Raw genomic sequence first — 26,208 nt, forward strand, 5'->3', positions numbered from 1 at the left:
CCACAGCTGCTGAGGAGCTTTCTAGTAAATCCAGCCCTGATGGCAAAGGAAAGGGCTTGCAGAGCAGAGTTACAGGAATCTATTTCTCCTGCATTAGTCAGCATATACAAATACATCCTCTTGCTTCATTAAATTTTAATTGGAGTACACATGAATAGGCTTCGCTGGTTACTTAATCAAAGGGAGTCTGATTACAAGGTGCTCACATGAAAAGCTAGAAAGCAACATCCTTCCTCTCTTTTCTTTTGCATTTTTTAGGCATCCATTGTTGATTTCTTCAGGTCAGTTGACATTTTAGGGCTGCTGCAAAGAACCATGAAAAGCAGCCACAAAGAGTAAATAAAAGCACTTTGAAGGGAAACAGGACACAGATCATTAGCCCTGCATTCCTCTTTATTATCCAGACAAAAATTAAATGCAAAATCCCAGAGCAGATGTTGCATTAGTGAACCGATCAGCAGTGCTAAACACAAGGATGGCTTTGCTGCTGTGTGTCGTGCATGTGTGGCTGGAGTTCCATTATTTTAAGTGTCCTTAAGTGTCTGAAACCACAGCAGATCTGAACCTATAAAAAATCCTACTCATAAACTTCGGGATTTCCTCAGTAATCGCGTTCTCTGCAACACAGATGCGTATTTGTTCACACACGCTTTCCCTGAGGTTAGAGAAACTTTGCATGTACTTTCTTGACTGCCTAGGATGGGACAACCATCTCCCAAACTTCTTCCTCACTAAAACCACAAGCTGTATGACCAGATCCTCAACTTCCATAAATTCCTTAGAGTTGATACAGCTTGAATTGACTTACAGCAGTTTGCACTGGCTGAAAAATCTCTCAGCAAAGCAACTCCAGTTGCACGAGGCACAGCTGGGGGTGGGAGCTCAGTGCTGGACTGTGTGAGAAATAAAAAGTAGCTATGCTGTTCTACACAACTCTGTTTGCTAAGCAAATCAACAAAAACAACCAAAAATAAACAGACAAGGAAAAAAAAACAAAAAAAAACCCTTTCAGCAATTTAAAACCACAAGAGACAACTTACTGGCCTGCTCCTGCACACTTGTTTGGAAGTGTATATATTCTGTACAGTGACAGCTTCTGGCAGCCAGGGAATGACACACTTTCTATGGCAATGTCCTAATATTAGAAAAATTTGGTCATAAGCTAAAAATGTTACAGAAATAGCATAGGATCATAAGTTACGAGCTGAGTCAGAACTCTATCTGCTACTTGACTTTTATACTATTTTATTCTTTAAAAAAAAAAAATCATGCTGTGTTTTTTTTTTTTTTAAACAGTTTGCTGCTGCCATCACTTATGAAGAAGAATGAGCCTTTGTCGAGGGGGAAGAAAGTAATTTTAAATGGCAAAAATCTATCTGCAAGGAAGCAAATTACACAAATCCCCTCATATACCACAGCCCTGTGTGTAGTAAGCCCTTCACTAACACCACAGCCTCTCTCTCTGAGTGCTAGTTCTGGAGGGCACAGGGCTGCCTCTTCATCAGGTAATGTACAAGGAGTCCTCCATCGGAATTCCAGGGATGCTGATGGGATTGTACGGTGCCCTAATTCCCAGGAATCCTGTGTGTACAATGCAGTCTCTTGCATAAAAGCATTTTATTTGCACTCTGTACTTGTAAATCACTGGTAAATAATTAACAGACAGCATAAGTATGTAACAGAACTGAGTCACAGGTGTTAGCAAAGGAAAACTGCTATAAATGGATATGTCACAGCAATAAGCCGCCTGTTCACCTGTTGGGTGCTGAAGGAATTAATTTAGTTTTCATAAATTAACCCCTGACACCCAGAACCTTACTAGAAAGCCCATCCATAGCCCTTCTCTGCTACTTATGACCATAACTTTTCTTCCTTTCACAGTCTGGACAGTCTTTAAATGAGGAAACAATTAAGTTTCCCAGGCTTCTGATTGCTGGGTGGAGCCGTGGGGTCACATACAGGTCCATTCATTCATCCCAGGGCGGGAAGGGGAGATGGGAGCAAGGAGCCTTGCCCAGGCTGCCAGAATTGCTGCTGCAGCAGCAGGAAAGGATTTCTCAAGTACGAACACACAAATGTAGCACAGCAGGAAACCCACCCTTGTTCCACATCTCCTCTTCAGTTTCTCCCTCCTTCCTGCTGCCCCTTCTTGTACTACAGGCTGTTTCTGCAAACAGCCCAGGAGATATTATTTCCCCTACACATAACAGGAAGGCAGAGGAGCAGAAATCCCCCTGCCAGGTGTGACACTGAAACTGCCACGAGGGCTCTCCACACTCCTTAGATCACCAAAGATTTTGGCATCACGACATTCAGCCCCAAAAATGCAGCTACTGGAAGGGCAGGAGGCAGAAGCCTGCTAAAACAACCAGGAATGGGGAAAGCACAAGTCTCAGAGAAAAGCAAATGACCAAAAGCAGCTCAATCCAAGGCAGTGCACTGAGGAAAGTAAATCATCAGTGTCTTGCTATTCTTTGCTGTGGGTCCCAGAAAACACACAGATCCTCTGCCTCGTCTGCAGCTCTGCCTGGAAACAAAACCCAAAAAGGACCTTTTCTGACAACTTCAAAATGTTTAAGTTCATTTCACCATGTTTGGTTTGGTTTTGAATACAGTAACATACAAGCAATGAATTCTTGATTTTTTTTTTCTTCAAAGTACAGCTCCCATAAGCTAAAAAAGTAAATAGGAGTGCTTTGCTTCCTGGGGTATGGAACTGGAACATTTTTCTAGCACCTAATAAAACATTGTTTGGTTGATACTAACCATTAAAATATGTGTTTCAAGTCATGTAATGTTCCCTGTGAAATTTGCCTTTTTGCTCCATGAAAAAAAGGGCACTGAAAGGAATCCTGCAGCCATAAGGATCTCACTTAATTCATGGAAGTATCATTTTAAAAGCCTCACAACGTGATCAAAGCACTGTCGAGAACAGATGTTCCAGGCTTTACAAATCCCGCATAAGTATTTTTTATGACATTTATCACTGCTAAATTCTTTCAGCCATACTTTTCCCCACAAGAAGTATGTAGGCACTTTCCTCCTCGGGGAGGATATGTTCACGTGTGAACTAGTCTCCAGCCACAGACTGTCTGCTCCCCATCCCTCCCCATCCACAGTGAGGAGAGCTGTGCAGTGTCACCAGCAGCTGCAGTGGAACCCAGATCCCAGCAGAGCCGGGCATGGTGTTGCCCACTTCACAAGGGGAATTTAATGTAGGAATCACTGTGTCAATGCTCAGACTCTGTCTCAACCCTTCACACAGACCCTCTCATAGGAAAGGCATTGTTCCACTACCCTGGCAGCAGAGTCCAGCCTACAGAACCCTCCATAAGGTGTCTTTTTATTACCAGGGCAGACACTGTCATCATCCCTCAAGGTCACAGCAGATCACCACTGTCTTGACAAGCTCTAAGTAACCTCACCCCACCTTAAAGCCAATCCTACTTTGAGCTAGCAGCTGCACAAAAGACCTGCATGACCCTTTCTGCCTAAAATGTTGGATGATTATAGATCTCAGGCAGTAGCCACATGAAAATGCCCTCAGCCACATCAATGCCCCAAGAAATCACCTTCCCATGTCCCTCAGCTCCTGCCATGGATGTGGAACCCTCTGGCTGTGCACACAAGGGTGCTTCCCCTGCTGCAGCACTGCCCAGCTACAAGGCCTAATGCAAGCAGGAGATGCTCAGGTGCCTTGGGGGCTACTAAAACCAGATGAGCTGAGCCAGAAGGAGCAACAGTGGGAGCTGCAGGGCTGTGCAGGAGCCTGCTTGTTGCTCAGACAGCAGCAAGGAGTCCCCTCATTGCTTGAGGTGATCATGGAGGCAGAGAGCACATATTTCATCTGCAATTCAAATCACAGTCAAACTTCCACCAAGAGCCAAGTTCCCACAAACTTTAGCTCTTCACAGTTTCTGTATATTCTGAGTCTCAGGAGCATCAAGTTCTCTGTTTGAAAGTCTAAACACCATGCAGTGCTGGGCAGTTTCATGAGAGTGAGCTGTGTACCAACAAAAGCCTCACAACTACCCCAGAATCTGAAACATGCAATTTATCTCTGAATAACATTGGGTTTTTTTACCCCTTTCAAAAAATAAAAAAAAAAAAGGGGATCTGAAACAACCAGCTCCTTTCAAATTTCACACATTCGCAGAAGAGGGTGTTTGTGAAGAAGACCCCACAAGCACATCACTTCTCTAATATGTGCCCAGTTTAGTTTCACCTGTCTCCATGTGCTCCCTTCCCAATTCCTACAACCTGCTTGCACATCCTGTTTCACTATGAACACAAGCTTCTTCCCTGGGGCAATAGTGCTGCCTTCACTTCTCCTCACAGTGAGCTTAGACACCAGTCAAAATGGGAGCAAAACCACCAGACAAGTTTACCTGTCTTGCTTATCCAGACTATGAGCCCAGTCAAGGCATCTCCAGGGCTGTGGCAGATGCTCGCCCTGGGCTTTGGGTACCACCAAAATGACAGAGCAACAGGCCCCCAGTTAAGTTATCCATCAAGAAGACGGAAGAGTGACCTCTGAAAAAGCAGCACAAGGCAAAAGAGGTCTCCTAGAACACGGAGAAATGAGGGAAACACATGAGAGGAGAGGCACCAAGGTTAGAGTGACAGGGAGGATGCTGATGGTGAGCACACATCTGGGGAACAAGGACAACTCAAACAAAGGCTGAAGGACGTCCGAAGAGCAAACACAAGCAAAGAGAGGATCTGTAAAAAGCCTCCATCAGCAAAGGAATCACAAGCAATCACAGCAGCAGTCTTTCTCTTGCCAATCCCATGTGCTTTTCTTGATGGACTGCCTAGTCTAGGGACTTGTGGCACTGTTTAAAATTCATTTACTTCTTCATTTATAAGGTACAACTTTGTATTTTAAGCACACACAGAAAATGTGCTGAAGATTGAAACACTCACACAAAATCTTGCCATGCTGGTAACAGAGTCTTTGTACGTGCACAAGCAAGTGCTGGCACACAAACACGTGCATTCACACCTATACTACAGCTTTTCACCAAAAGGACTGCTCCCCTAGGAGTCCTCAAAGGGAGAAAAGGAAGAAGAAGGGGTGCACAGCACTGTAACAGACAGGCCATGCTCCTCTGCTCCAGCCTCAGAGACAACCAGAACTGATATCAAAGTCTGCTCTCCTGCAGGTCCTGTCCACTCCCTCCCCTCATCTGTGGGAGCATCACCCCAGCAGCTGCACCACCTCTGGGGTGTGAGCCTGGGCCACCCCTGCCCTTGCACTGCCCCAGCGACAGTGCCATCAGCCACGGACAAAGGACAGTATCTTCAGAGCCCAGGATGACACGAGGGAATTATAAAAGGGAGCTCCAGCCAGCATCAGAACTTGACAAAATTGTCCCACTGAGTTATTAACATCACAGCCCTGCTCCAGACCTGAGTCTGTTTTGCTATCTTGCCTCCTCACTCCAAGTGAATTTGCTGGGTGATTCTAAGAAAGAGAAAAAGGCAGTGACCAATTCTCAGGCCTTCTGATTTAGACACTAAAAAAGAAAAAATATTCCTGCATTGCTTCCCTCTTGTTTTTCTAAATAAAAATAATGTATAGCCCTAACTGGATAATAAATATGCTCAAAAGCTGTCCTTAAGTAAAAGCTTTTGATAACAAATTGCCTGTGCTAACCGCTATTTTACTGTTGAATTTTTTATTGTTGCTTAAGCACTGCAATTATGCTAATAAGCCTGAGAGGATGGTACACTAAAGCATTGAATGTGACAGATATAATACTCAATAAAATGTTAATCTTACCTGAAAATTGGAATCAAACAGCCTTATTAGTATTTATGGATATGGCACCTCCAACATGTTTCTCTTAAGAGGAATATATATATGCAATAGATATTTCCAAATAAACCCTACTATTTCTCATGCCTCCACAGAATTTAATTCCAGGTGGATATTACCCCTGCTGCTAATTGCCAGTCCTTTTGGAATAAGAAAAGAGAGTGTTGCCTTCTGGGACATGCAAAACTCCTGCACGTTGGAGGGCTTTTCCTTTGCCACCTGGAGGATGGCAGCTGTCTGTGGGGATGGGGACAGCTGTCCCCAACTCTTGCATGACCACCAGGCATGTGAGGGTGTGGCACCACACACCAAAGGCTCTGCTCTGCCACCCTCTTACCTATCTCCCCCATATCCTCTCCTTTTATGCACAAGGCAGGCAAATCCAGCAAAGGGTTTAGTTATTTAGAGATGCTAGAGAAATTAGCTTTGAATTTTAAGATGGGCCTAAAGACAAATTTATTTATTTTACTCCAAAACTTTTCAGCCAGTGATGACAGGGAACTACATCCATCCACTTTCATTGCAAGTTACAGCACTGCTGGTTTGGACCAACAGCTGCTGAGTTGTCACAGGGGTCTGGCATGGAGGTGCTCTATGACTTTCCACAAGCTGCATTGCTTTTTGCACCTTTATTTCACCACCTGGTTCCAGTCTGCTTTCTCACTTGATGGCACAGCTTTTTCACCTTTTCTAGGCCTTTTCTAGGGGGATTTTTTGGCCAAACCCATGGGTTTCAGACCCAGCCTCAGGGCTCTGTTGCCATGAACTTCCTATGAATAAAATTCAAGTGGTCTTCAGCACCTTGACCTTCTCATTTACAGAAGGAAGACAAAATAAACTCAGAAGAGCCACATGCTTCAAACGAGCTATACTTACATTCATGACCAGGCTCTAAAGAGACCATTTGTACAAAATGGACTGTGTAGCTTTCAAGTGCTGCAGGTTAATGCCTAAATAGCAGCTGCTGGTTTCCAGCTTCACTCCTCAAGCTGCTCTCACTCACAGGAGTCAATTTTGCTGACAGGACAGCAGAAGCATCAATAACCACCATGATATTTCCTGACAGTAAAGCAAGATTCTTACCACTGGATGATGTACTCTTCCATGGTGGCAAACATTAAATGAGAGATATTTAGGAACTGTTTTCATGAATAGTCACAGCAGTCCATTGAAATCTGGGATTCCCAGAGGGCTCAGAGATCACAGCAGGTAACCCACAGGATACAACACAAAACACCCCAGGACACTCATGGGCTCTCTTTAGCCATGCTTGCAACCCACACTGGCTTGCACTGAGGGCAAGGATAGAGTGCAAGTTTGGGAATAAGGCAGCTTTGCAGGACAGACCTTAGAGCAGCTCCACAAACCCTCATTTGCACTGAAAAGAGCGCAGCACTTGGAAAAGGAAACCTCAGTTGCTAAATCAAGGGAAGCTACCAGTTGACAGAGCACCTGGGAGAGCCAGGAGATGCATCCAGGGCTCCCCCACCCCAAGCAAGCCCCAGCATGAGATACCAGACACTAAATTTCAGGAACAGACAACTGAACCAGGCACACAGCTACAAAGTGCTGCCCACAGCAGCCACTCCCATAGAGGTGGCAGGATTCATCCCTGCCATGTTAAGTGAGTCTTGTCATTATTTTCAACCCTGCAGGGAAATCTAAATTGAACTTTGGCATATTGCTTTCTTTTGCTAAGCAGCAATACTCAAATGTTAACTCCAGTCCTGACAGGCATATTTATGGACTATTCTTTGGAAATAATCTTACCCTGACCAGTCCAAAAGGTCAGAACCATAACAAAGAATAACAATTAAAAAAAAGTGCAAGGCTGGAAAACCATCGCTACCGTTGGCACAACCCCTCAACTTATTAACCGTCCTTGCAACAAGGTGAATTGCAAGGTCTTGGATTTATTTGATTGATTGAGATCAAAAGATCATAGGGGAACACAGTAAATTGTATCTTTCCATGAATACATTTTGCTTTCAAGATTTGAGCAGATATTTGCAGGAATTGAAAAGCTCAAGAGGAGAAAAAAAGAAAAAACATGCACAAAGGTGACTTCAGAAAGGCATTCCTTATTTTCTTCTTGACACCATCTGCATTTTTTAGAGCTATTTGCAAGTTTCTTCCACGTCCCCATGCCCCTGAGACACAACAGCTTATCTCTGCTAAGCAGAAGACGATAAGGAACAATAAGACACTGGTGTAACTCCAGGGCAGACACCAGTGTTTGCTGACATTACGGATGAAATGTACATTTTAGAGAAACCAAAGTCCAACAAGAGGTTGAAGAACTTCCCATTGAATTCCAGATGTCCTACAAGATAAGACAGGTATCTCACTGATCTTCTTCACCAGACCAAGGAAGACAAAGCACCTGAACACCCCTCTTGTCATACGATGGATTGGAGACTGCCTGAGCCCAGGCTCCATTTGTCATTGGCAGCTCCCAGGGAAAGGGTGAAGGAGGAAGAAGCAAAGGAACTAAAGGAGCAGCCATCTTCAGGAAATAATTTCAAGACCTAGCTGGTGAGCCAGCATTTTTAAACTCAGGAAAAGCCTGCTGTGTTTGCTGTCAAGACAAGACAAAGAAACACAATGGAGAACATGAACAGAAGAGCAAGAGAAGAAAAATTAAACTCTCCACTTAAACAGCTCTGGAAAGAGAGGAAAAGTAATCACTTGGTTCCTCTCTGTGTTCCACATGATATGTGCTTTGCCCAGTATACCTATATTTGTAGCATTGTGTTCTCATGTCACAATAAAAGAGATGAGATTACACCCCTGACAGTAAGAGTAAATTCCTTACATGGAGCATGGAAGAGACTCAAATTCCCAGAAATTTACTGCAAAGGAGCCAAAATTGATACAACTTCCTGTTTTACTACAAGTTTACACTGCATGCCAACAACAGAGGATTAAACCTCTTCTTTCCCCCGAGCTTATACTTCCCCCCAGAATAACATCACCATTCAGGAAACAAAGACACTGAGCACCAGCATTACTTGCTGCTGCATTAATTCTTCATCAAACCATGCAGCTCATTCTGCACAGATACACTTGGTTTTGCCTTTCACCTTATCAGCTTTGAATAAGGTTGTTAAGATAAGAATTTCACACATTCCCATTTCATCAGTGGGTTAGTAGAACTCTCCAGAAGTCACCTAGTTTATTTTTCCACCACGTGGAAGGATCAGTTCTAAAAGCATATCTGCTACTGCTCTTACACCTTGGTCTTAAACCTTTGCATGACTGAAACTGCCTAACCTCCTGGGGAGATCCACTCCAGCACTCAGCTATCCTCAATGCAGATCATTCAGTGGCACCTCAGCTAAATTTTCTTGCTGCAGTGTAAGTCTATAATTTGGACAGATTTAGTTTATGCGCTCTCTCCATGACAAGTTCACTATTTCAAAAATTTACAAGTTGAGGCAGTGGTGCTTGTCCTCTCTTTGCCCATTCTGCTTCTGCTCACAGCACATTCTCAATCTCTGCCTGTATATGTCTTTCCTTACCCCAAGAGAGTAGGCACTTGGATACCACGAGGCTGTTTCAAGGGAAGACGCTCACCTCCAAAGGCTGATGCATTCAGGCACACACAGTTACAAAGTACTCTGAAACAAGAAAAATAAAAGATTTGTCTTCAGGATGGCAGGCAGAGTCCAGTCCAGGAGTAAAGGAAAAACCAGCAACTCTGAAGTGCAATTTCCCCCACCCCATTATTTATCATGCAAACAGATCTTCAAAAGCAACATCACTAACTGTAGATACATCATGTGCCACCAGAGTTGGCCACATTTTCTCTGACAAGCACCATAAGGGTTTGATAAATTTGTGTTCTAGGAAACAAAGCGTTCATGGACTTTGCAGAAAGTTCTGCCAAGGTACAAGCAATACTCAGCACATGTGAAAATCAAATGGCTTTGACTCCAAACCTTTAAGCTCTGTGACAGAGAACAAACTTTAATGTTACCACTGGTGACTTTATTTACAGTTTCACTGAAACCAACAGAGGCAAGATTTCCAGTCTACTCTGAGATTTAAATGTGTGTAATTATGGGCAAGATCCAGAGGATAGAAGTCAGGCCTGATGAATGCCTTTTGTATTCACAACATGCTCTTTACCTCCTGATCTTCAGGATGTTCTACCCAGCAAAATGAAATCTCTCATGAACTCAAGTGCTTGGTGACAATGTAAAAAGGTAAAGAAAGGATTTACATGAATAGTGTTCAGAAACACAGGGGAGTGTTCTGAATGACAAAAACATTCCAAATTTCATGAAAGATAACAGGCAGCAAGGGACAGCAGCAATGATACATTTGCCATCCTGGTTCTGGAGGCTCTCAGAAAAGCAGAGTTAGGTGGTAGCAGACAATTTGCAAAACAGCACCTTTTAGCAGTAGATCACCTTTTGCACCCCATCTCATCTAAATTCCTCTCTCCCCTCAGCAGGAGTTGCTCCTGCCCCCAAAGGATCAAGTGGTTTTGTAACAAATATGCCTTTTCTGATGGCTGAAGCCAAGAAACGCTCAATTTGTCACCTGCTGTGAAAACAAGATGCTTTTGCACATCTCAGGAGTTGCCAATGCAAGAACTCAGTGTCTTGTCTTTTGCATGGATCGTCCATCTGACTGTACCTTTGGCTACCACACTTTGTCCATCTCCACGTTTCTGCTTGGGATGGTTTTTTCATCCTTTGTAATCATACCCAGCTGTCCTGGGCTTTTGCTTTCCTTCATCACTTGCACTCTTAGCCATGCCAACACTTACAGCCAGCCAGCCCAACTGCTGTCAGCACAGGAAAGCGACACTCCTGTTTAGCACTGATTGGATAGCAGAAGTGCTGTTTCCAAGGCTAAAGAGGAATACATGCACCAGTAACGTCCCTAAAGCAGCACATAGTAGCTGAGGAGACTGAGCAATAAATGCCTGAAGGTGAAAAACTCAAAGTAATCTCAAAATGTATGTTCGATGACTGATAAAAGACTCTTAATACATGCCCATCTTTAAGGGTGAAAGTAGCTCCAAGGACTTCAGCAAGATAATCTGCAGCATCAGACCCATTACCTCCCAAAATACTAGTGAGACAAGGATGTTTAGCAAGGGATAGAGATACAAGGAATGCTTCCACCAAGAAAATACAGCCATTTGTACAGCTGAATTACGACAGCTGTTGAAAACCATGGAGTAGCATTGAATGGCAGCCCAGGACAGGGAGCCAAGACAACTACCACATGCAATTGAAACTGCCAAGGGATTAAGTTAGGTCAAATGTAATTACACAAATTGGATCCTGGCCAGAGTACTGGCTTATTCAAGAAAATTAAAAGAGGTGTTCAAAAGTTTCAGAGATTGAGTCCTCCTCTGGTTAATTATTTGGTGAGTCAGCCAGTGAAGTCTCAGTACTCTGGGAGGCCATCTGAAAAAGGGGAAAAAATGAGGCATAAACTTGAAAGGCATTAGAAGCGATTAGCAAAAGCCTTTGTTCTCCATGGCAATCCTGGCTGCACCAGTGCGCGAAAGCCTTTCATGTCCATGCTGAAAAGTGGCCTCAGTCCCTTTGATACTTCTGGGAGGAAGCGCTTAAATTTACAAATATCCCGCTGACAGAAGTTACAGACAACAGTCGAGGAACTTCTGCATAACTCAGCCAGATCACACCCAGCTCCGGGGCAGGCAGCACTGCTGCTGAAGGGAGGAATGACAACGAGACACAAGGAAGTTCACTGACACCTGGAGCAACGTCCACTCTACGTGCTAGTGGTGTATGAAAGCAGTCATGTCCAAAAGGAGGTTGCAGCCATGTGGGACAGCGGCTTCCTCCCCCTCATTGAGTTTTCAGAAGAGGGTAAGGCAATGGTAAGGAGACCAGAAAGGAAGCTTTGTGGTCTGGCAGCTGAGCATCATTCGTAGAGATTAGATCCTGCTTGTGCCTCTGCCATAAACCTTCTGAACTATAAGAGCAAAGTCACATATATCAAATTTTCCCACATATTTATTGCCGTGCCTTTTGTGGCTGAATACAGATACAGAAGGACTATGTTCAGAAGAGACAAGAAGTCACAGGCAGGGACTGAGATTCTGTGTTCAACCTTTAATCAAGACTTGTACTATAACCATGTACAGCACAACAAAACATGAAGTTTTCTGAAAAAACAAGCCTTGTAAGTCTCAGTTTTGGCACCTGAAAAAAGTAGATGCCTATGCTACCTCTGTATCTGGAAGTCATCATTAGATATACACTCATCTCTGTCTTTGAAGCAGTTGGATGCAACAGTAAAAGCAGTATGGAATTGAAAATTAACCTTTTTTGGGTAGCTTATTCAGTGCAATGTTCAGATGATGCACATGAAGCCATTTTTTGACTGACGTGAAAAAAACCAGAGAGATGAAATAACTATCTTCTCAACAAGTGCCATACACAAGGCATGTCAACTGACATGGCTTCATCTCACAGTGACAGCAGGTGAAACACAACTGAAGCCTCTGCCATATTGATTTCATGTGCTTTTTTTTTTCCCTTTAACTTTCCATAAAACAAGCCAGGGAAAGGCAGACATTTCACAGCACAGATTGGTGCAATTTGTATTAATGGCCCAAGCAGGGATGCAAGCAGCAGCTTGCTTCTCTTTGTGTGGAACAATCAACAGGGACAAGTCTGGTGGCACAACTGCTACCACAGCACACCTTGCCCCAGCCCAGCAACACCTCCTCCTTCCGCAGCTTTGCAATGGGCAGTGTAAGAATTAAGAAAACAGGAAAAATGTCTGCTGTCTTGCCATGCTGTGCAAAACCCAGGGGCAAGCAAACGTGGAAAGAGGTTGCATTCTACACTGACCACACACAAGCTGTCATTCTTCCAAAAGGCAGTCAAGTGCTCTTCCAGGTAGCAAAAGCACAAATGTCCCAAATCCCTCAGCCCTGGCACTCCTTTGACAAGGTAGTGACTCCCTTGGAGTCCTCAGGCACTACACAGATGACAAAGACATAGATTTATTTTGCAAATATGAGCAAAACAGCGAAGCAGTTCTTTCCATTCTTCCCCAGCACCTTGCAACCAGCCTCTTCTGAAGCAGGTCCACTGCTGGCACTGGAGAGACCCACAAAAAAGGGCAAGCCAGAGCCACACATGGGCACCACCACACCTCAGGGGAAAGCACAGGGCTGATGGTACACACGCTACAAAAAAATAGATTTTTCAGCAGAAAGCAGGGCAGCCTGAAGGGGTTCATGTCAAAGAAGGACCTACTGCCATGCTGGCCAGGGTGTGCAGGGGGACATCCCCCTGTGGCAGCAGTGGTGATTAACCTATACTGATAACATCCTCCAGTGCCTGAAACAAAGCACGAGGAAACAGCACAGAAAGGACTAATGCCAAGTGGCAATACAGACAGAGGCAGAGCTGTTGTTCAAATAAGACTGGGTTTTCTTTGCCTAGGTTACTTGTCGTTAAAAAGAAAGGTTCTGCATGCAGGGACATCCTGTTCACTATATTAAATTAAAGGGATGATTCAAGAGGGAATAGCTTTCAGCAGGCAAGGGGGTGAAAATCAATTTCAGGTTGCTATGGACAACTGGGCTGTCTCCTGTAAAACGGAATCGGATTCAGCTCTACAAACCTGAACACTAAACATTCCCTCAAATACAACACACACACGCTCACTAAATTAATGAACACAATAAATACAGACTTGTGTCATCTCCCAGGTTTTTTTGGCTGAAGGAAGGACATGCTCAAATCTACTAATTGCCACTAAATACAGGACTGGAGTTTGGCTCAGTGATGGCTCTCTGACTGCCAGTCCAACACTTACAGGGGAAAAGCTCTGTAGCAGCTAAATAAACCAGAGTGGCTCCCAGATTCACCTCGCTCTGGGCCCTTCCACGGCCTCTGGGCTTGCAGTGGGATCTAGAACCATGTGCTGCTGATCCAAGCACCTGAAAAACTCAGCTTGAAGGGGCAGCAAAAACTCAGAGTGAGGCTTTCAAGTGTGTCCTGGTTGATATTGGACAGAGGAAATTTAACCTGCCCCCAGTCCTTGAATAGCCTGAATAGAAACAATGCCCTCCACCTGAGGAGCTGACCCATGGTCACAGCTGCCAGTAGGAACCTCACATGGAGGGACCATTGGGGACAACATGGTGGCCATGGTCCAACAGGTGTCCTTTCCTCATGTTTTGCACTGGAATAATTTCTAACAGGTTTTAAGCACCTTCTCCAGTTACATGCAGGAAAAAAAAGCCTTAGTGAGAGAGACTGGAGCAGAGATGAGGCATCTGATTCTGTGCCCTTTCCCAGTAACTGTTAAGAAATCAAAGAAATCCATCTAGATCAATCTTTCCATCAAGGCAACAGGAAACATTCCCATCTCATGATACTGTAAGTCTTATGGAGCAGTTAATGATTTTCCAATGAAATGTACCATCAAAATATAAGCTTTTATTAGCAAAATCAATGATGTGTGCAGAGGCAGTCCCTCGTGTATCTTTAAAAAAAAAGTCTATGAATAAACCTGACAGGAATAAAGAACATTGTGCAATTATTACAGCTGTTTTGCAGGATTCTCAATAATGACGGCCCATACTTCTGGTAAGACACCTTAAGGTAGTACCACAAAAATAAAAAACAGGAAAAAAACAAGCACAGGATTCTCCTACACTTGGAGGGTACATAGTGTTTAATAAATCACATTTTTTCCCAACAAAAAGATAGCATCCTGGAAACAAAACCATCCCAAAACCTAAAGAAATATTTACCAGTCACTTGCCTTTTTCTCATTCTCCACCAGTTCAGTGTTTCACTGCTTTAGAAAAGCAACCATTGGAAATTTACACCCACTTAAACCTAGAAGAAATGGAAGCAAGATAGAGAGGCTACAACTTTTCAGCACCCACAAAACATATGATCATCCTAAACCATGCACACAGGTCAGGTAACTGCAGCATCCAAGAGCCCTCTGCACATCTGAGCACACAGGAATGGAGTCCTGCCAGTCTCCTGTTCTCAACTGGGAACTGTCATCCACATCAATACCACCATAAAGAATTCAGACAGTCAAAACATTAAGGGACCCCAAATCCAACACTCACCAAGCCCACTGCCTGATTTTTTGTGAAGCTCTGGTTAATGAACAAGGAGCACCATTAAGTCACATTTATAGCAAAATGCTCAAGTGTGCACTTATGTGAAATTGTGCCAAAAAAACCCACCTGACACTTCTAACCCAAACCTATACACAAGAGTCTAAGGTCCACTCAGAGGAAAAAAATAAGTCTCTATTCTACCTGGCTTTAAACAAGCTCCGGATGCATGTGGGGATGGATAGGGAAAGAGTAACAAGAATACCCAACAGATGTTTCCATTAGCATAGATTTGCCATTCATTTCTCTTTCTTCTACCATTAAACTCCTTTATTATTCTTGCTGGATAATTTACAGTGCTTGTTGCAAAGTACAGTCTCTAAGAACAGAGATAGCAAACACTTGACAATGTAGAAGTTCAAAGAGCTAAGCCATGCATGACCTGCAAGCAGATTGTTGCTATTTCCTTGCATGTATAAAAGGGCTTTGCCTTCATGCAATGCTGGAACTTGTCATCATGAAACACCCTCCTATTACAACATGGCCCAGAGGAGCTACTATTTTGGGCCCTAATAACGTGCTGGGTTTTACAGGAAAGAAAGAAGGCAAGTAACATGGAACAACCCAGCTGTCAAGGAGAGAAACAGATGGGATCCTCACAAAGCTACACAGATTGCCTTAGTCAAGTGCTGTCACAGCCCATCCTCGAGATGGGAAAGCACAGTGCAGGAGCTAGATGAAAGGAGCTTGTGAAATTAAGTAGCATCATCACCTCCGCAAGGCCTGTGAAGAGACAATAGAAAACTGCTTTCCAGGCACTCTGATCCCAAGGCAGTAAAACATGACTCAAGGTTGTCAAGCTGCTTTTTCCAAATGCCTTTCAGCTGAGTGACAATTGCCCAATTCTCCCACCTGTTTGGCCCCCATGAAACACAGAGAGCATCCACAGATGCACAAGCCACATCTGTGGTCTTGAAAAAGCTCTCCCTTGGGTAACAGGCACAAATGGGGCTGGCTGGATGTGTCCCTGCTAACATGGCCCCAGGTGCTGGCAGGCAGGCAAGCTGACAGTGCACAGGTAGCACCAGGATTCACCCTGCTGTGGCTTCCAAACAACCTAGGAAACCACCACACTTGCCATGGCAGTTCAGTTTCCAGTGCCTTGGCACACTGTAAACCAGTGACAGACCAGGAGAGGGGAGGGACTGGCCTGACCTTCCTCATTCAAGCTCCCCAAAGGGTGCTACAACCAAGAGAACAAACCAGTGCTTTGGAAACCCAGCCCCACGTGGAGATATGAGGCCCATATCCAACAGCTAGAGAACCTGTGTGCTGTACTTCCAGCCCAAGCACAGCCATTCATGCCAACGGTGATTCAGACAACGGAGGCTGAAGCCAGGTTGTGAATGAAGTAACAGGATCGATTGCCTTACCCTCCCACTAACCGGAAGATGCTATTCAGGGAAAATATCATTTAAAGGCAGAGGCTAATAATGAATCAAATTGATTTTTAGATGAAGAAAATAGATGCAATTGCAGTCTACCTGCTTGAAGCTTGCCAAGTCAGAGCAAGCTACAGGAGAACACAGCCCCCTCTCCCATTCTTCATCCCACCTCTGTCTCCCACCAAAGCAAGAAAAAAAACCTCACAGGAAAGAAATTCCTTTACACAAGACAACTGAGTGTTGCTCAGAGACAGCTCAATGCTGGCTTTCCTCTTCCTGCTCAACAGTACAGAGCCTGAATTAATGGATATACAGAGGGCCCACTTTCCAGGGAAAAGCAAATTCCAAGTTTGCAGCTGGGAAGAATGCATCGTATGTCTGGTATTCACACTGCGCCCTCTTTCCCTCTTCCTTTGGCCGTATAAGGAGCTGAGCACAGCAGGCTGGACCAGGGAGTGCAGCACTGCCTGCTCAGCACCGTTAGACCTCAGACTTTGTTTGTCTTTACTGGAAATCCAATAAATCCATCTAGGAAAAAGGCTAGTGCATACACCATGGAGTGTCAGGCTCAGACGTCATGGTCTGGGGATGCAGGATCCAAACAAGAGCCAGCTGAATGAGACCAGCCTGGCAAGTGCTCCTGCAGAGCTGCAAACACATGCACTGCACAGGCAGTAATTACCTTTATTACACTGCAGGGAATGGGGGAGTGTTAACTTAAAAACTAGAGACTATTGCCGCTAGAGTCCTGAAGGATTGTTTCACAGGTTTGCAGTACTCAAGTAATACCTGCACAGGAAATAAAAGCCAACCTGGCCTTGAGTGCCCACACCTGGGGCTGGGAGCATTACGTGCCTTTGGCCACAGAAATACATCCTCTCTAACACACACAGGTTATAAACAGGAGTGTGGGATTGCACTTTATAGATGCAAATTGCTGGGAATTTTTCCTAGAGTCCTGACAATCCCTAAATTTGAGTCTATTGAAGCAATTTCAGCAACAGACTGGGATTTCCATATCCCCAATGCAATTACAGTATTACCTTCCAAAAACATAAAACCTTTTTGCCATTACTGCTTCTTCTGTAAACAACAGACTATTTCTGTGGGCACCCAGGAGCAAAAAGGAGAGGAAGACACCCCCCACATAACCTTCCCTTTACAGAGTGATGGGTGCTGCCCATGGGATGGCAATACCAACCATCAGAGCCCATCATGCTTGGCCCTAGGACCAAAGCAGGGGCAGAAACTCACAAGCAACCCAAACTTATCCACCCACCCTGTTTTGCCCTCCCACCTCTGTCAAGCACATGAAGTTCCATCTCCTTCCCAGCACTAGCAGCTCTGGGCTGCAGTTCCCCTTGCCACTCTCTCTTTGGAGGTTCTGTCCCAGCCCCTGAAGCTGCCTGCTCCAAATCTTCCACCTCCACAGAGCTGCCTGCATGAGGAAAAGGGAAGGACAGTGGCCAGAAACCTCTTTGTGACATCTGAAAACAGTCCTCAGCCTTCACCTGTTATATCCAGATGGAGTCAGGGATGCTCTGAAGCACAGAATGGAGTGGATTGGATGAAGACAGAGTTGAAACTCAACTGGGGGAAGGGAAAGTTTCTAGCCTCATTAATAACAGCCTGAAATTAAAAGCAGAGCTTGTAGTACAGCTGCAATTTCAGCTACCCTGCTGCTTGTGTTAACAGTGTGGCTTTATTATGGTCAGGGATTAAAAACAGCTTTGACAATTAAAGGAGGGAATAGAAAAAAAAATAATGACTGAATGAAAGAACCACCACCAACAAAAATCAGTATTAAAAAAATTCCTGTGGGTTGGAATGATTAGCAAAAAACAGTTGTGTGCTGTGAGGAACATGAGTGAATACTTCCTTCCCCACACAAGCCCACACATGTCCCTGACAAGTATATCTGTCCCCCACCTGTGGGGAACCACCCAGTGCCCTGTGGCTCAGCACCAGCCTCCCCAGGGATGTCACCTCCTGCCCAGGAACAGGTGGTCTACAATAACCCTGCTCCAAGCAGACAGCTTAGAAACTTCCTCACTCCTGCTCTCTAAATAATACAGCATTAAGAACAAAAATGGAAAAAAAAGAGTTGCAACAAATGACTAACATGCCTCGAACTTGTCAGGAGGCACCAGTCCCATTGAGCAGCTCGGAAGAGCTGAGAAGCAGCAGGATAAGCTGCCACTGGGAAACCTCAGTTTGTTGTGTCTCAATACAACAGTTGTTGTCTTTGAGGGCTTGGCCAGTAATGCCAAGATTGAATCTACTCGTTCTTCTTTATAAGAATTGAAAGCAGTATCTTCAGGAGAAAGAGGAAGACTATATCCCTTCTTTCACCACCTTCCTGACAAAAGCATTCCCTGTAGACATCCCCTTTAGGGCAATCATCTACGTTCACTGCAAAACTACTGAGGACCAGAAATCCCTTCAGGGCCAAGCTCACACTTGTTTTTCCTCAGCAGTGTTTCTGCTCTGTACCCGCACAGATTTTAGCTTCCATTTCTCCTGTCTGCAAAGCAGAGGATATAAGCAGGGTCAGCCCAGCTGACCAGAAATTCTGGAGTTTGGGATTTCTTTTGCTCCTTTTACTCCACTGTTGCTTTTGCCTTTGACCAACAACAGAAAGAGAGTGCAACCACAGCACAGCGGGAAGGCATCAGTTTTCTCACAAACACAGCCACACCTACAGCTCTTTCTCCACTGCAGAAGGTTTGGCCTTCAAAAATCAATCCAAACTTGGCCCATCCACCAAAGCTGCCGCCTTTGCACTATGTGGATATTAACCCAAGGACGACAGAACATTCCCAGAGATATGCTCTGGGCAAATTCCTGCATCTGCCACAGAGCTGCAACGCTCCAGAGCCAACCTCCTGACACAATGATGGTCATCTTCACCAAGACAACAGACTCGATCCCTCCAGTGTTTCCCATGAGGACATGCTGGACAAATCTGGTCCTCATGGCTGCTGCAACCCAGCAGTAAAAGCAATGCTGGGAACATCCAACAGATCTGAGCCCTGTTCCTGCTATGGGATGAATGCAGAATCATTTTCCATAAGGGATTAAAATCGTATCCCTGTCAAGGAAGCTGTTAGTTAACAGAAAAAAATCTTTGCCATTTTTGGCTACAGAAACATGGACTCAGAAAAATTCCTGCTGCTGCAATGAAGGACAGCAACATCCAACCCAAATAAAGAAGATCCATCATTATATGACAATGGCAGTGCCCAGACATATACCCTGAAAAGCCAGCCAAAAGCATTTTACACTGTTTGCTTTCACAAGCTCAGAAATTCAAGCCAGGCTGTGCCAACCCTTTGTAATTCCCTTCACTGGAGGGTACAAAGGACTTCAACAGAACAGCACTTGAGGCCGTGTCTGCAAAAATATCTCAGCTAAGGTAGCAAGTCCCCAGCAGCCACACAGCATCTGCACCACATCCAGGGCAGGTCTGATAGCTTAGAAAACCAAAATCTCCTTTCTTTTCACCCTGAACCCTCCAGTATTTCAAAACTATTTAAATCAAAACTAACAAGCCCCACAATACACTTTCTCAGACACCAGAGCACTTTCTAGATGCCAGGGTAACTGCAACCAAAAGTCACCATGGCTTAACAAATTTGGGTGATGTGACTTCTCGGTGGTTTCAGTTTAAGGGCTTTGCCTTGCCTTTGCAGCAGGCTGGGAGCACACGTGGCCAACACAACACAGCCACTGTTCAGCTGTGACAATGAACCAACTCCAGGCAGCCCCACCATGGAAAGCATTATATCCTACATCCTGCTTTGCAGACAGGAGAAATGGAAGCTAAACAACAAACAGCCACCAGAGAAACCCAAAACCAAACACACACAAAACAACAAAACCTCCCCAAAAAGGGTAGAGAAGAAAAACAAACAACACTGCAAGACATGAAGTTTGGAGCTGCACTGCCCTAACACACTCACTCCTGGATGGAAAAGAGGGGGATGTTTGAATGATGTAGGATGATGGCTGCACCAGGTACAGTCTGGCAGTGGGTAAAATAGGTTGTGGCTTAGGGGAAGCGCACAGAAGCAGGAAGGACTGAGGAAGTGCCAGCCAGTAAGGAAGATGCAAAAAAGATTAAAAAAAAAATCAGATTATTCAGATCCTATCCTTAGAAATAGATGCTACAATTTTTCTCTTACATAGGACTGTACTGAGAAAGACTCTTCCTCTCACCCCAGAATTTGTGACCTTCCATGTCCCAGTAATGTCCATTTCTGCACAGGTAGATGGGGACCAACGCTACGGTTGATGTCAAGCCAGACTGTTCCTCCTCTTAAAAAACTGCTTCTAGCTCCAGTAGAAGGATCCCCATGTGCTCAGACAGCCAAAATCGGGCAAGTGCTGAGCAGTGCCTTTACCTAAAAGCTTTACTAACATCTGAAACAATTACAATGGACCATCTGCATATTCTTCTCCTAAAATATTTATCTAGTTCAAACTCAGCTCTCCCTCACCTCCTCTGACATATGCCCATATTTCTTCATTAGTAGTTGAGCTGCCAGTGACACCCTGAGCAGCTTCCAGAGCTTCAACATGACAGTGAAATAACCCACTGCATCTCAGGGCGGAAACAACATTAGAACCAATAGCTCCCATGAACTACGAGAGTTTTAAGACTTCTCTTGGAGAATTACTGGAATTTATTGGGTTGAACATGCCAATATCTCAAAATCACAAAGGACTTGAACTTTGTACCTATACAATGCAAGAACAAGTTCGTTACAAATGTCATTAACAATAAACTATAACTGCATTTCCAGAGAAGGAAATCTGTGTACCTACAGTGAGTTGCCAGAGATACAAAGTACTAAAGTCAAGGAAAGAACTCTGGCTTTCCCCTTTTTTCAGCTTATCACAGACACACATTCCCCAGAACCCAAGCCTCTCCCTTTAAATAATGAGGAACCAATTGCCCTTCTAGGATAACACCACAAGCTTTCACTTTTGTTCCCATTTTAGCACGTGCAAGCCATGAGGCACTAAGGGGATCTATGAGCTGCTGCTTCTCAGAAGGACCAAACACTCCTGAACAACAGCTCTCAGTAGTCCAAAGCTGGCACTTCCCAGTTTCTGACAATTTCCTTGATTCCCAAAAGGAAGTCTGTGACCCTTCTCAATTGACAAATGCGTTTTTGTAATAAAAACATAACGGTCACTTGCTGCAAAGGAACATGAGCAGTCCAGCTAGGAGATGCCAGCACAGCACAAACAATCCTTCAGCACCACATCATACATGGAGCTGAAAGCCCTGAGATCCTGTCCTCCTGTTTCTAAACTACCATTAGCATGGATTTTAAACATTACCTGGAAACTTTCCTCAGTAAAAGGAGGTTATTCAGGCACATTTACAGGAGCAAACCTCCTCTTGGGCGACCTAAAGTTGGAAGGTTTTGCGCTAGCCAACACTGAAGAGAGGACTTGATCAGAAAAGCACCTAGGATCACTGCTGGTCTTGGCAAGGCTGGATTAACTAGAGTAAGGGCTAGAAAGAAGATCTGCCTAGTCTGGAGGCCAGGGGTCTAAAAGGCAAGCCAAAAAGTAACTCGTTCCCTTTCCTAACAAACTGTGTTTTCAGCTGGAAGTTGCTTGGCAGCCTTCCTGCCAGAGGATGCTACAGGTCAAGGTTCATTCCCGGCCAGGCCAAGCAGGGACATGAAACACAAGAACAGATATGCCCTGCAAACATGGGCTGGAACACCAGAACTGCATCTGCTGGGCCGCTCTCAGACAGCAAGGGACGCTGCCGGCCAGGACTGTGGGCCGCAGGAAGCACCAACCTGCTCAGGAGCAAGGATGGGGTAAGTACTGGGCGCACACAGCAGTAGCCAAGGGAAGTCTTCAGGCACCCAGCTGCTCCACACCTGCCTCACAAACACCTTGGCTTCCTTGCTTCTGTGAAAATCAAGAGCAATGGCATTCTATAAAAAAAATGTCACTTCAACTCCTTATTAAAGGTAATTTCCTCTCCCACCCCTTTTCATTAGCAACACTCAAGTATTCATCAAATGATCCTGTTACTTCCAGGCAACACGTTAGTCTTCTTACAAAGAACCTATGTATTAGCACTGTCTATTGTTCTAACCATAAAAAGTTGTACTAAGAAATCAATTGAGAAGCACAGTATCCCATTCACCTGAATAGGAGTTTACCTTAAATAAACCTGTCACACTGGGAAACCCATAAGTGCTTGGGAACAATGCTCATATGGGGAAAAGATGCAGCAGTAACTACATTACTTTTCCCTTCTAGGCAGTAGCTTTCCACTTAAATTTTATACAATGCACCTGCTTATTGTTCTTATTACACAACATTGCATTCAATTCAAATCCATGCTGCAAGTATCCCACTCATAGCAAAGAGACTTCAGAAAGGAAAATATATATATATATTAAAGAGAAGCAATCTATAGAAGCGCATTACACAGCACCAATTCCAAGCAGGCTGTCATTCTGATCACACCAGACTGCATTTCAACTCCAACAGTATCCTTCAGTGAAACATCCCTGCTACAGCATTATTCTTCATGCACAGAGTCCTTTTGAAATGAATGATACAAATTCTCTTTGTCATTTCAAAAGGACTATGTTGGTCAGAGTGCTTTACCTTTCCACATCTTCCTTTCCAATAACTTGCAAAGGAGTAAGGCCAAAACAGACCATTCTTTAAGGCAAGAATCATAAATAAGTCAGCACTTTCCTTGGGAACAAACTACAGAATCCCAACTCAGGAGAGCCTTATGTGTCATTCCAGATCTAGGCCAACTCAGAAAATCACTTAAGCTCCTGATTAACTATAATGTGTGCTTAAGTTGCTTTGACTTCCGTAGGACTTAAGCATATACTTATGTGCTTTCCTGTACAGAAATACTCTCTTAAACCAGATCCTGTTTTGTAGGGCTGCCACACACACACACGTGCAGCTCGTGCCCCCAAGAAAGTTCTGGCTACAAACCAGACTGCCTGAATTTTGTGCCTCACTATGGACCAAAGTGTTTCACCCAGAGCTTTCAGTAAAGCTGAAGTCTGGAAGTGCTTTATCTCATACAGGGACTTTGTGAAGGTTCAACTCAGTTTTAGACTTGGTAAGTGATGCTAAGACTCATGAGAGAGCCTACAACACACCGGAGCTGCAGATGGTTCCAAGACCCAGTTCCATCTGCTCTAAATCACACTGTGGGGATCAGCCATGGCCTGTGAAATGCAGAGACCGGGAGGACCTTTCACTGGTTTCTTCTGAACCACCACTTCTGGTAGGGTTATGCCTCAAAACACCACAAAGTTTTGTCCACATGACAAAGACATACAGAGTTACAAGCAGGAAGTCTCTCAGTACCAAATGGGACACCAGGTTCCAGCACCTCTCTATGTCACCGGTGAGGAATACAACTATTTCCTGCCAGCCTTCCACCTCACAGGGCATGGGCAACTGCTAACTTATCCTGAACCTGCCTACTACCAAGGAGTTCTCATGTTTCAAAATAGAACCTCAACCAAAAAAAGCCCCTTTGCCCAACCCCTCCCCTCACCAGCTACTCTCTTGCTATTAGAGTTAATTGCAAGCACATCGTTCCTACAGCTTGGCTGATAGGAAAGAACACCTGCTCCGTAGGGGCTTGGTTTTCCCATCTTGACTATTCTTAAGGCAGTGCAATAAATTATTATTATATATGTTGGCTTTGCAAACAACTAAAGCATCCTGAGTGCCTGCACAGGCACATGCTGTTTCTCAGCATGATCTGAAATAGCCAAGATATTAAAATCCCACAAAGAACTGAGTTTCTAATGGAAAAACTGATGTGCCAGATGTTGACACTGATGATTACTGTGGCAGCCTGGGGCAGAGCCCAAACCCCTCTAGGTTAGATGGCCTCATCACTCCCTATTCCTCAATGACCCACATTACAGTCCAGCTGCTCCCACATCCACCCACCTCTAGGGTTACTCAGCCAGAAGAAGGATGCACACTATCCTTTCCAAGCCCTGGACCTTCCCTTCTCTCACAATGACTATCCAACCCAAACAAGGGATCAGGAGAAGGAGCACTTCACAGCAAGACATCAAACAGGACAGCCAGGTTTTGGATTCCACCAGTCCAATAGCTCAACCCTACCCTCCATTTGGGGAAGCCCCAGCTGAACAAAACCCAGCTCAACAGTGCAAGATGATTGTATTTTACCTCTTGAAATTCTCCTCTTTCTTATAGATGCCACCCAGTGAGAATATTATGAGAAAACTCTGCAGATTCAAGATAATCAAGGCTGAAGATCAAGCCCTTTGCCAGGCATCAGGAGAGGATCAAGACAGCAAATCACACTCTCCCAGCACACCTACAACTTCTCTATGCCTGAGATTGGTGTCTGATTGAAACCCACAGCAGTCTGTAAAACTACTTCTTCCCAAAGTGGTGGGTGAAACAGGCTCCAGAAGCAGTGGGGATGCCTGATCCCCCTGCTTTGTGCAAAAAGCCAAGACTCAAGATGTTGCTTACCCTCACTCTGGGACCTCCAGCACCCTGTGAAAGAGGATTCTGCATCTCCAGTAGCCTGTGCACCCACGGACCTGAGGAGAATCTCAACATGCACTCCCACACAGGGGAACAGTTTGAACTGGAGGGTCTTCGTGGAAGTCTTGCCCTGAATATGAAATATAGAGTAATGTTGAACCTTGTTCCAACTGAAGGCTAAATGCCTGTCTTTCCCTCTCAAAACACATGGATGTCAAAATATCTGCTGATTGGACAAATTACAGAAACAGAGACCACACAGTGACTGCAGGGAGGAGAGCCACTGCTGCAAGCCTGCCCCAGGGAAGTGTAGCATCCCAACATATAAAACAGAACACCATCCAAGAGCAAAATGAAAATAGGAAAGTTTACTGCCTGTCATTTAAATATGGATTCCTGTTACAGCAACACACCAGGTGTCTGCCTGCCCTCCTCCCTCAGCCCCTGCAGAGAAAGGCATTATCATCATCCAAAGGTGACAACAGATCAAATAAAAACAGAAGTGACAAAGACACAGGAGGAGAGGAGTTGCAGGATGCTGCAACTTCTCACTTCAAAGAAACAAACTCCTTCTACCATCAAGTTTATTTGAGTATCAACAAAGGGTAAGACTTGAGAAAAACACAGGTAGTTTCAGTATCTACACTTAGCTGAGTCCCTTGCCAACCTTTCCAGTATGTCAAAAAAATCCTTTAAAAAACCCAGTTGTTTTCAGTAGTTTCTTCCGTGGTTGCTGTGAAAAAATCTTGCAGAAAACATAGTAGAAATTAAATACTTTAAAACACAAACATGATTGCCCACATCTATTTAGCATGAAGCAAAACACGAAAAAAAAAGTTTTTCCCCAAATTATAGTGTGAAATTTCAATAGAAGGGAATACATTTCTTTGAAGTCAGTGCTGTCCTTTCAAGCTGACCTTCAGTCACCTGAATCACATGCCCAAGACCACCAACACGATGCAATTTCCATCTCCAAAGCTTTGGTCTTATAGGATTTATTGTTTAAGCTGCAAGAGAAGCACATTACATACTGCTGACAGTGCATTTGCGCATGTGAACAAAGATGAGGGTGAGGTGAGATTAGGACAAGCTCGAGGGAATTAGCTCAGTGGGTTATTTATTTCATGACAGCAGAGATTAAAAGGGCTGACTGTCCCTCTGGCCTTAGAAGCGTTCATATGAGTTATCAAGCACATTTTATTGGAGGGAAGAAGAGATTTTATCATCCAGGTAAATATCTCAATAAACAGTTGAGTATTTGAGGGACAGCACTTTGCCTGTGATTAGCATGAAGCCTCCCAGGATCC

At 44.4% G+C, this 26,208-nt stretch overlaps 1 protein-coding gene across 1 annotated transcript in view; it reads right to left on the reverse strand.

The window, feature by feature from the left end:
• The window catches only part of LOC117001014 (LIM domain containing preferred translocation partner in lipoma), a 326,262-nt gene that overhangs the window by 253,692 nt on the left and 46,362 nt on the right, over positions 1 to 26,208 (reverse strand). The window contains exon 3 of the mRNA XM_033069157.1: positions 9,343 to 9,441. The gene's annotated coding sequence lies outside the window, so the exon portion shown is untranslated. The remainder of the gene's footprint in view (positions 1 to 9,342; positions 9,442 to 26,208) is intronic.

The sequence above is a fragment of the Catharus ustulatus genome, chromosome 10 (genome assembly GCF_009819885.2).
Source record: "Catharus ustulatus isolate bCatUst1 chromosome 10, bCatUst1.pri.v2, whole genome shotgun sequence".
Lineage (NCBI taxonomy): Eukaryota > Metazoa > Chordata > Aves > Passeriformes > Turdidae > Catharus > Catharus ustulatus.